The sequence below is a fragment of the Bidens hawaiensis genome, unplaced genomic scaffold (genome assembly GCF_021521415.1).
Source record: "Bidens hawaiensis isolate Kalapana, Puna unplaced genomic scaffold, B.hawaiensis_p1.1 tig00008064_1, whole genome shotgun sequence".
NCBI classification, from domain to species: domain Eukaryota; kingdom Viridiplantae; phylum Streptophyta; class Magnoliopsida; order Asterales; family Asteraceae; genus Bidens; species Bidens hawaiensis.
Window position 1 is genome coordinate 907,217 of NW_027491569.1, and position 12,255 is coordinate 919,471.

A 12,255-nucleotide genomic window follows, 5' to 3' on the forward strand; every position below is an offset into this window, starting at 1 on the left:
CGAGGTGCGTGAGCGTCCCATCTCTGACAAATGCTTCGACGATGTCCTTCAAGTCTACGCATTCCTCGGTGTTGTGGCCTCTTGTCCTGTGGAAGTCACAGAATTTGCTCTGATCAGCGTTGTGACGCTCTCGGATTATTGGAGCCTTTGGCCATGGGAGCCTCTCGGTGTCAAATATCTCGGTGACGCTTTTGGTGAGTGGCGTCCATCTGGAGTTCCGGTTCGACGACCGCGTGTTATCCTTTCCGCCTAACCGAGGGTGCGAGCCGGATGAGGTGTCAAAGTTTACCCTTGACTGCCAAATGCCTAGCTTCCTCTTTTTGTTTAGTCGGGCGGTAAGGACATTGTTTTCTCTTGTTTTCTGGGTGTAGAGGTTTGTGCTCTGGGGAAGATCTCTACCCAGTTGATTTTCCGTTTCCGCGAAGCGTTTAGCTGCTGTCATGATGGCATCCCATGTGGATGGCATGCCATCTTTACCCGTTAAGGTGCGGATGAGCTCTGGGTCTTTCGCGCCCTGGATGAAAGCAGCGCGAACAAGATCTTCGCTAATATTGCCCAGACTTAGCTTCTTTGAGTTGAAGCGAGTGATGAAGTCTAGTAAAGACTCATCTTCCTCTCGGATGCAGGTGAGGATTGCCCATTGTTCTTCAGTGTACTTTCTTTGTTGACTGAAGTGTTGGCTGAACTTCTGTTGGAAGTCTGCCCAATCGTAGATGTGGTGGACCGGTAGACGGTCGAACCACGCTCTGGCTGCTCCAACCAGCGTCATCTGGAACATATAACACCACGTGGGTTCCATCCAGTTGCTGACGGTTGCCCCCGCTATGAATCTGTTCAAATGATCGTCTGGGTCGGATATACCATCATAAGTGCCGATGTTGGGCATCTGCTTGGCATTCTTCGGGGCGATTGCTTCCGCAATGTCCCTTGCAAACTTGGACGTTCCCGCATTTGCAACAGTTGGTCTAAAAGCTTTGGAGAAGTCACGTGGGTTTCTACCCGCGTTTTTTGGTTTGAAAGTTTCTCCAAAATTCCTTCTCGGTTGGAAGTCCGTTTCCTTACGCTTCCCTTTCGCCCTATGGCGAGGGTTTGCGTCGGTGTCGGATTCCTCCCGATCATCGTCCGAATACTCGCACTCACTGCTCATGTTGAGCTGTTGTTGAGTGCTTCCGAATTCGTCAGCCTGTTGGAGTGAACGTAAGCGTTCATCCAACTCAGCTTGGAATTCCCTCTGACGTGCTTCCGCCCACGCTTTAACTTGTTCAAGTGTTTGGCGGGGGAGCCTCGTCTGTTGTCTTTCCGCCTGGGTATTAATGAATCCCAGGGGATGATTGTTTACTGCACTTGCCCCGGCTCGGGTATCCGGGGTAGTGTTCGTAAAATTTACTGCACTTGCTCCGGCTTGAGTAACCGGGGTAGTGTTCGTAAAATTTGTGTGATCACCGGTGTTCCTCCCAGTAGCTGGGGTTGTGATTACCGGGATTTCTTGGTCACTCGCTGGCTTTGGCAACGGAGTAACCTTAACCATCTTTCCAGAAGTTTGAAAAAACTGAAAATGAAGTAGTTCTAGCTTTTATGCACGGATGGCGCCAATGAAGAAACACTAATCGACCCCGGGCAGATTACGGATAATCTGGGGGTTAAATAGATGTTTCCCACGAGGGGTTAGGTCCGGCAAAGATGGTTCTTCTGATGACCTGCAAAACAGACACCGTGAGCTCGTCACTGAGAAGGGGGGGTACCTCCTTGTGACCACCCTCCGGCGTGAGAATCAGACTAGATTGCTCTTGAATATAAGTGTATATTAAGAGGTTGCTAGAGAATATAAGATAATATAAGATGTCATAAGATAATCATACCATTCCAAGGTGTTGGAGTATTTATAGCCGAAGGTAGGTTTCCAAGAAGGTACAGCCGGCTGAATAGTATTCCTGTTCTGCCAACTGTGGGCTACGCACATGCCATGCTGGTGGTTGGTGGGTAGGCAGCGGCTGATAGTGACCAGGCCGGCTGCGTACTATTCCTGTTCCACCAACTGCAGGCTATGCACGTCCTCCGACAGGTTGGTGAGTTGGCAGCGGCTGATAGTGACATACAGTATAAGAGCGTGCTGCTCGTCATACTGTTGTCAATGAGCTGTCGTATCTTTGGTCAGATCTTTTGTCCATACCTCGTCAGGTACAGTACAAAAGATCCTCCAGTATCGTACGGACTGGCTCATTTGGGCGGGAGTTTTCCCGGCTTTGTGCGGGAGTGTTCCCGGCTTGCTCACTCCTTCTTCAGGTGACATTACTGAATTATTTAAGAGTTAAGTGCCTTGTGCGTGTAGCCTTGCTGCGCGGGTAGCCTTCCCTGATGGCTTGTATCCGCAGCTGCGGGAACAGGCGGGGTACTTCACCATTGGGAGGCTTTTCCTGCGGGAACAGCTTGCGTACTGCGCGTAAGGACGTCACGTCTCTGAGCATGGTGGGTCCTGCGGATCCAGTTGGTTCCTGCGCAGACGTCTCTCTTCAAGGTGAGTCTTGCGAGTTTAGCCTTTGCGCAGACGTCCCTGTTGAAGGTGAGTCTTGCGGGTTCAACTGCGCAGACGTCCCTCTTTGAGGTGAGTCTTGCGTGTCCAACTGGGCTCTGCTGGGACCTACCTCTTCAATAGTGTTCCTTTTATGGATAATATATAGATTGTTCCTTCTATGGAGAGTATATAGTATAGATAGTAGTAAAGGTTCTTTTGATGGATATTATGTAACGTTCCTTTATGGATATTTATAAAATGTTAAGTAAGTAATGTATATCTTCGGATACGAATGAGTAAGTATTTGAATGTATTATATGTTACCTGATTATAGAACTCACTCAGCGTAGCTGACTTTTAGTATGCACGCAGATAAATAGATTAAAGCTGCTAGCTTGAGGGAGGCACATGACATGATCTGAAGAGGCTGACATCTGAAGAAGAATTGTCATAAAGCTTTAATACGATGTCTTATGTTAAGGTTAAAGATAAGATTTGAATGATTTGTAAAGAATGATTAATGTTTTTATATTCCACGAAAAGATTTTAATTCACATGGATATTTAGAACTGTGTTTATAAGTAAATCCAACGTCTAAGTAGGGCGTCGGGACGGGGCCTTACAAATAATAATAAATATTCTAAGTAATAATAATAAAAATAAACCTTAATAATAATCTTAATCTATTTAGTTAAATATGTATTATATATATATGTTATAATCATTTAATAATTTATAATTCATTTTAATAAATAACACGACAATAAAACTATAGTAATACAAGATTATACAAAGTAATACAATACAATATGTCAAAATATATTATTAGCGAGTGGCCAATATGTTACATTAAACACCTTATGAACTACTTTGAAAATTTTGGCTTAGCGGTAAATGTGACGCTATATAATACCACCTGTCATGAAAGATTTAAGTCAAAAATTTCAAAATAATTTACGTCGTTTTTTGAGGTTACATTTTGGTCACCCACTAATATTGTATATTGTTGTATAGTTTTATGTTGTATTATATTTTTATTTTATTGTTTTTTATAAAAGTGAGTCATAAATTATTAAATGATTTTAACATACACAAGTACACAACTCATATTTAACTAATTAGGCTGGGATTTTTATTAAAGTTTATTATTATTACATATATTATTATTATTTTTGTTATTTATTTAGTAGGTTTTGTTTTTAACATATATATTTTATAAATTCTTTAGTTTACTTACAATCCTTTATTTGAGATAGAGTTTTCCACGTGTCATGTCACATCACACATGCGATGACATGGACAATCATTTGGATGATATGTACTGCTACTTGGAAATGTTGCTGAGGTATCACCCTAATTCTCTATTTGAAATAAAGAATTATCTAAAATCACTTAAAATAAAGTTAGCCATCTAAAACCATTTTTTTTAAACCCACCTATTCTAGGAAATAAATCGGTATAACCGATCATGCACATTCAGAGTTAACAACCATTTCATATGCATGGCATATCACCACTTAAACAATAATAATAATAAATCAGTATGACTTTACTAGGTCAAAGTATAAATATAAGATGCTAGAAATGCTGTAACATTTAGCTTTAGGCGCCGCTAAAAGTCTATTTTTTTGTAGTGTGATCCATAACAAGGCCAGAAAGCAAATCTTCTTGCGTTAGTAGCTTTATTTATCTCTATCCTCCATAAAACCACGAATAACATCATTGTTCCAAACACCGCCACGATCATACTCACACCAAGCACCGTAATTAAAACCGCCACCCACTCATGCTTCCGACCGACCACTATATAAGACGCGGCCATAAAAGCCACTATAGTGCACACAGAAGCTAACCAAATTAGCTTATTAGTAACTATAACCACACGTATACTCGCTATCTCATCTCTAGCTGTCAACGTTGTATGAATCACCACTACTGCTAAAGCCGTATAAAGCGTAAACGCATTGAAAATAAAGAAGACTTTGAAAGAAGTCTTGTGAGCCACTGCCGCCATCCCATCATCTTTGTCCCCACCCGGAACGGTGAAAATAGCAGCAAAGGCGATCGCTGCGAAAAGAACTGCCACGGTGACGGAGTTGGAGTCGTTGGTTGCTTTGTGGTGGAGTTTTCTGACATCATTTTTTATCAGGGTCAAGGTGTTAATCAACTCGTCTCTTGGTTGGTTCAATTTGTTGGCTCGGATTGCGCCCCGGCGAACAAGGGAAGCTTGTATGTCTGCTGACTCTTTTGATAAACGAATTCCTTTGGCTATGTCGAGTGTGGTTTCATGGTCTCTGGTTAGTGCATTGACATTGGTGTCTAGGAGGCTAAGAAGCTCCTTTAATATCTGTACGTAACATAGTGCGAATATAAGGTTCGGGTCAAAACGGATCATCTCATAAATTAAGTCAAGCTAGTCAGAAATGGGTTGGATTATCCCATTTTCTAATAAGCACTTATGTACAAATGATTTGAACTGCAATTAATTTATTGTATTAAAGTTATAATATGATCCCTCAAGGGTTATTAAGAGGCTACCCCTTAATGGTTCATAGTCTCTTAATAGTTAAGAGGTAACATCGAGTTTGAATGATTAAGAGGTAACCATTAAGAGATAACCTCTTAGCCATTCAGACTTAGCGTTACCTCTTAACAATTAAAATTCTTTTGTCTCTCTTAAAAACTTTAAAATATGATTTTATAAGATTCTAATTCACCATTGTGACGTGCTTATTTTTGTCAACATTTCGTTGTGTTTTTTCATCACATTTTAATTTTTTATATAAAATTCGAATATTATCAACTTCTCAAATGCAACACGTAGATTATGTATGTTAGATTTATTTGATTTCAGAATGCACCTTTAGTCTCTTCTTTTTTGTGGCAACATGCAAAGCGGTAAGACCAGAGTTATCAGACAGCATTACAATAGCAGCATCAGCCTCCAGCAGCAACTTAACCACCTCACTGCTAGCCCCTTTGACTGCCATGTGTAATGCAGTTTGACCATTTTTGTCACTCCTTCTAACCAGATGTGGGTCCTTTTGAAGCAAACTTTTCACAGTCTCTACATGCCCTGATCTTGCAGCCAGACGCAATGCATTTTTACCGTCGGATCTTGAAATATCTAATAGGCTTGGATCCTTTGAAAGTAGTTCTTGAACAACAGCAGTGTGTCCTTTTGAAGCTGCAGTAATAAGTGGAGTAACATTGCCTTGTGATCTGGTTTGACATAGTGATACATCATGGTCAAGTAGTAGTTTTACTATGTCTGCAATAAGATTCAATAAAAAGATGTTGGCATATTTTAATAAACAAAATGATTATACAAACCAATAAAATATATTTACCATGATGTCCTTGACTAGCAGCTATATGCAAAGTATCACACCCCATATGTCTTCTTCTTGTAAGTGTTTCTTTATCCGAGTACTTCAAAAGCTCTTTCACAACTTCAAGATGCCCTCTTTCAGCAGCCGTATACAGTGCGGTTTCTCCCAATTCATTCACTTCATTCACCACAGACGCTCGGATTTTGGCTACCTCAACATCTAAGTCAGCTCCACTTAAAGTTCCCACCATTTGTGAAATGATTTCATCAAGAATATGCTTTATAGATGCCAAATCGCCTTGTTGGGATGCTAAATGCAGCTCGGTATTATTATGCTTCAGATATTTCTTCTTTCCCTCCCAATCAATCTGTTTTCCAGAAACTGTTAGGTTGGAACTTCCATTTGGCATCCCTCTCTCTATATCTACAGATCATGTGCGTAGAAATCGTTAATAAATTCTAACTTATCAAAACAAAATAAATTTATGTTTTTAGCAGATGCACAAATATGAACAGTAAGAAAAAAAAGAAGCAATTAATCAAGCAACAAAGTCTTTAATACAAAAAAAGAAGCAATTAATCAAGCAACAGAGTCTTTAATACAAATTACCAAGTGATCACAAGCCATCACATAACTAGTATTAGTATGCAAAAAAAAATAAAAATAATAATAATAATAATAATAATCAACTAAATCAAATTAACTAAGAACACCAAATGCGCATTAATCTACTTTTCTTTTTATTCAAAACATGCCAACCATCAATCTCATGCATTTAATCTGACAATATGATATACAAGTAACTAAAGAAGTTCAGAATTTTAGACGATCTGACTTCGATCAAGCGGAAAGTTGTAAGGCTGAACAGTGAAAGCATCCATGCATAGTTTGAATGTATATTTCCATCTCTTAATATACATCGTTTGAATGTATACTTCATCATTTGAATTAATGTACATCACGCTTTAGTTTAGTTAAACACAAACCTATACCAAGGTAAGAATATCAACCAATTTTGTGCAAAATATGACACGCGAAATGCGTAACTTACAAGAACTTCGATTTCATACATTCAAGCTAAACATGATGCAAAAACTTACAAAATTCATGTAATTAACAAGAAAGAAAGACCAAAAAACACATGTACTCAATTTAAGAATTAAATTTACCTTCATCTATGACTGAACCCATTGGAATTCGGAGAAATAAAAACAGAAGATGTTCGACTTCCAACCGCTATTGACCAACAAGGGAGCAAAAGTTAAGCAATGCAAACAACAGAAAGTATGCAAGATGATGAATTATTTAATTGTATATAACTATATATAGACTTGGACAAAATGTCCTTAAAAGATATTTGAAAGATATGAGAGGACCATTTATGGTAAAATTCATAGTCTTTATTCGTTGTAAGTTTCCTAATATCTTCCATGTAGGTCTCACTTGTAAAAGAACAAACCATGATAAGACGAAAATGTGGGGTGGTGTGACATTTTGCATAATTAAAGTTAGCAATTACTTGTACCTAGCAAAAAGAGTTCATGCACATGCTAGTCATGATGAAACCAAACATCTAGCTAGCATGTTTAGGGGTGTTTGTTAATTCTGTATGGGTTTGATTTCGCTTGACATTCTTTTTCCTTTTCAAATTGACAGGTTTCCTTCTGTAGAGGTAGGGTCCTGAACTCCCGGCACGACCATTTACTTATTACATTTATATTTGTTATGTTATTATTTGGTTACTAACTAAGGCCCAATGGGCCGGGGGTTGGGGAGGTAACCCCTAACCGGGCTTGCCATTGAGTCTCCTATATAAGGACCTTCATATCTCATGTGAAATGATCCTCTTTTGGACTCTCATGGCCACCATCAATATTTTTGTGTCTGTAAAAAAGAGTTTACTCTTAGCAGTCACCTCCACTCCCCAAGGTCTTTCCATGGCAAGTCTCAAGCAACCAGAGAAGAAGATCGAGATGCGGCTTCGTTAGTTCCAAAACCGAAGAGAACATCCATCTTACCTAGGAGGGGTGAGATCTCATGTTCCTTCTTATAGCCCATCGTGTGGAATACTTAACCATTACCCTCGGACTAACGTGTTAGACCTTGAGGGGTGGATTTGTGTTTCTTCATTGGCGCCATCCGTGGGACACGAAAACGAACCTCATCTTCGACTCTCTCTTTTTGACTTCTAGATCTGTTTTTTGGCAGAAGAAGAGGGTGAAATAAATCTGAAAACCCTTTCAGATCTGATAATTTTTCAAAAAAAAAAAAACCAACAGATTCGGACAGTAAACCACTGGATCTGTGATCGTTTTAACTAGATCTGACTATGACGCCCAGATCTACTTTATTTTGGTGGCCAAAAAATTCTCACGGTGCGAGATCTGCATTTTTTCCGACAATACAACCGAGATCCGGTTAAGAAATCATCATATATGAGTTCATCAGGTAAAAATCGAAGCTTTCAGATTTGCTCCGTTTTCCGGAGAAAAAAAAAGAAAATATTGTAAAATATTGTACAATATGATGGTGAAAAGTTCCTTTGATAGTGACACATTACAAAAGCATGAGACAGAATGACAGCTTTAAGTCATTCCCAATAAATTTGTCTTAGGAGATACACACCACCGGCGCCTGTCCAGCCACCGTGAAGCAAGCGTGCTCCGCCACCGCGGAAGTATCCGCGCTCCGGCGAGAAACTCAAATGCTAAAGCTTGCAGACTAAGTAAGCTCCGCCACCGCGAAAGTATCCGCGCTCCGGCGATTTAACACCTAGCCACCATGCATGAGTGTCACCAAACAACACGCCGCCATCATGCTTGCTTGACACTCAGGATCAGCACTCCGCCACCATGCATGCGTGCCGTCTCCAAGCAACACTCCGACGCCGCCAAGTATGCGCGCCGTCACTTCCGGCGATTGAAGCTATGAGCAAGCGATGCGGATTGACGGGTAAATCCAGGCTTACGAGTGTCGCGAATAAACTTTGATGGGTCAAACCAGATCCGGTAGCTCACCAAGAAAGCTTCAAGTTATCAAGTGCGGGGCAACACCACGCCATGGCGAGCCGATATGCGCCTCGGCGATTCAAACCCAAGTAAACTCCGCCATCATGCATGCGCACCGGCGTGATTCAATACAACGCCACAGGCATGCGATCAGTCGCGGATGACACTCCGCCACCACTCATGCGCCTGTAGATTACACTCCCGCCGCCATGCATTAGCGCAGTCGCGGATCACACTCCGCCTCCATGCGCGCCATTGCGGATGAACAGTCCGCCACATTTCATATGCTTGCTACATCAAGCCAGCTCCGCCACCGCGGAACGCATGCGAGCTTCCGGCAATTCAATGCTAACTCCGGCGACTACGGACCCCATACAACCCTCCCAAATGTGCAAAATGTTGGCAGAGGAGCACGTGTAGAGAAAAGAAGCATTTAAAGAAGGAATTATTTCCAATTTTTCAAAACAGCCCCTCAAATATGGCAGGACATTTATTATGGTCCACAAACAATTCAAAAGATGAGTTTTGCATGTACAAGAAAAAGCCGCAGACCGCGACTACGAATGGCGGATGCGGAACATACGTTGCAAACAAAGCACGGATGGCTACATATCTTTCATGTAAGTGAATTATTTTTCACAAAAACCTCAACCTTTTTGGTTATATTGATTTTGTTTATATAATAAACAAAATAAAAGTTTAACGCATATTAATGCAAAAACATACGGCTACTTGCCAAATATTGTACGGGCAAGATCCGTCAAAAACGTACACGCTCCTCCCAAAATGCCAAAGTTAAGATTGACAAGGAGATTACAACATTCGCAACAACGAGACGTACAACATGTATGCGTTGAACAAACTCGATGGCACGACTGTTTATAACATGGCGTAGCTGCGAAGTGTTATGCGTAAATCGATTTCATTTTATATAAAAGCAGGCAAATAGCCGCAAAATTAATAAAAACGATACTCCATTGTTGGCAATCTAAATTGGCGTTAATTAAATGATACTTATTTTAACACGCGCCGGAAATACTCTGGTTCCACCGCGTTGGACACGTTCCGGTCCATCGCGTCGGGCACGTTCTGATCTAAACGGACATGCTCCGGTCCACCGCGTTGAACACGTTCCGACCAAAACGGCCACGCGCCAAACATAAAGGTCGGGAACCAGATAATATCCCAAACGGCCAAGTGCCAAACATAAAGGTCGGGAACCAGATAATATCCCAAACGGCCACGTTCCAAAACATAAAGGTTGGGGAACCTAATAATAACCCAAGTCGGACACGATTCGTTCCACGCGCCCCGGACATGTCATGTTCAAGACGGACACGATTCCCACGCGTCTCGGACACGCTCCACCAAAATTCACCATCATGATTTTAAAACATCTTAAAACCTATTAAGTTTAACCCTCAAGCACTCCAGTTAAGTCCATAGCTCCCCTTTCTTTAAAAGAGCAACTATGGACTTGGAGGACTTGTAGAGGTAAGTCCCGAACCCCGACACGACCATTTACTTATTACATTTATATTTGTTATGTTATTATTTGGTTACTAACTAAGGCCCAATGGGCCGGGGGTTGTGGAGGTAACCCCTAACCGGACTTGGCCCATTAAGGTTAGGGTTCATGATGGTTGCTATTGAGTCTCCTATATAAGGACTTTCATATCTCATGTGAAAGGATCCTCTTTTGGACTCTCATGGCCACCACCAATATTTTTGTGTCTGTAAAAAAGAGTTTACTCTTAGCAGTCACCTCCACTCCCCCCGGTCTTTCCATGGCAGGTCTCAAGTAACCGGAGAAGAAGATCGAGATGCGGCTTCGTTAGTTCCAAAACCGAAGAGAACATCCATCTTACCCAGGAGGGGTGAGATGTCATGTTCCTTCTTATAACCCATCGTGGGGAGTACTTAACAATTACCCTCGGACTAACGTGTTAGACCTTGAGGGGTAGATTTGTGTTTCTTCATCTTCAAACCCGATATAATGGTTTCTGTGTGAATTGTTTTAAAACATGTCTACTATCAAATCGGACTATACCAAGCTATTTGTCTAGTAGTATCATAGAACCAATGATCATTCATAATGTTACGTATTCATGTAACTATCTAAGTTGTATTTGTACTTGTGTATACCAACGATGTCTTATCTCATAATAAAACCAAACCAAGAAATCAAACTAAAATTAAACCGCAGTTTCAAAGGTTTGATTTAATTACCTGGCCGGTTTCAACTTTTTCGACGATTCATTTATATTTATAGAGTTATAATTCTTGCAGTTTGATAAAAAAAAATAGATGATAACAGACAAACATCCCTACAATGCAAATATAGTGTCTTAATTATTTACTTTTCTCATTCCCTCCAAACAATCGATTTTATCAGATCGTGAATTTCAGGGGCGGATCTATATGGAAGCCAGGGTAATCGGGGTTACCCCTCAACTTTCTTAATGATATGTTAAAATTTTGTTTATCCCTCCAATTTAGGGATAAGTTACCCCTGAACAAACATCAGGCTACCCCATCAAAAGCCTTGCCTTGAAGTTAAAAGAGGAAAAAAATTGTTTAAAAATTTTCCGGCCATAATCGGTGCCCAGTGAACTGCTATTGTAACATTGAAGAAGACGTAAAGTACACTGTAATATGAAAATGGGCTTTAAAACATAAATGATTGACCTAGCTATAACCTATCTATGAAAAGAAAACCTATATTTTCATTATTTTATTATATTATATAATAAAAACATCATGTCTCGAATTCACTGTACAATCCTGTATAATTCCCAAAAGTCCTTTTTGCTATTCTTCCAAGATTACTAGTTTCTTTAATTTGTTTTGGTTTTGGTTTTTTATTGTTAAGTACGGAGTACATTTCATTATTGAAATATGTGAATATAATTATGTATGAATGTTTAATCATATGCTAGCATATATAATTAAGTAATTTAATTTTTAGATATTTAAAAATATAATGCAAAGCTCTAATCAATTCTTTAATGTTATGAAATTAGGGAGCTATTCTTTCTAGTTTTTAATAACTTGAATTCATTTTTTTATAGAAAGAAGAGATTTAATGTCACACAAATGCTCTCTCAAAATATCTTAAAAATGTCAAGAATTATTATAAACGGGTAAGTTGTTAAACATAACAAAACGAACATTGAATAAATTAAGACAAAAAAGGTTTGATACGATGTTGGAAGATGTTTTTCTAAATTGAATTTTGTCAAGACGGATTTATGCAATTAAATGAGTGATGATTATAGTATTATACGAACAATGATCTAGTTAGTGTAGTTGAAAGAAAAACATTTGATAAAGTAATAGATAACGATGTAATGACTTGACCTCCAACTTTACGAAGCCGAAAAGGAAAAATCTATTAGGTATT

General features: G+C 39.8%; 1 pseudogene; it reads right to left on the bottom strand.

Moving 5' to 3' along the window:
- Positions 1–4,124: 4,124 nt before the first annotated feature.
- On the bottom strand, positions 4,125–6,099 carry LOC143636822 (ankyrin repeat-containing protein ITN1 pseudogene; annotated as a pseudogene).
- Between the last annotated feature and the right edge of the window lie 6,156 nt (positions 6,100–12,255).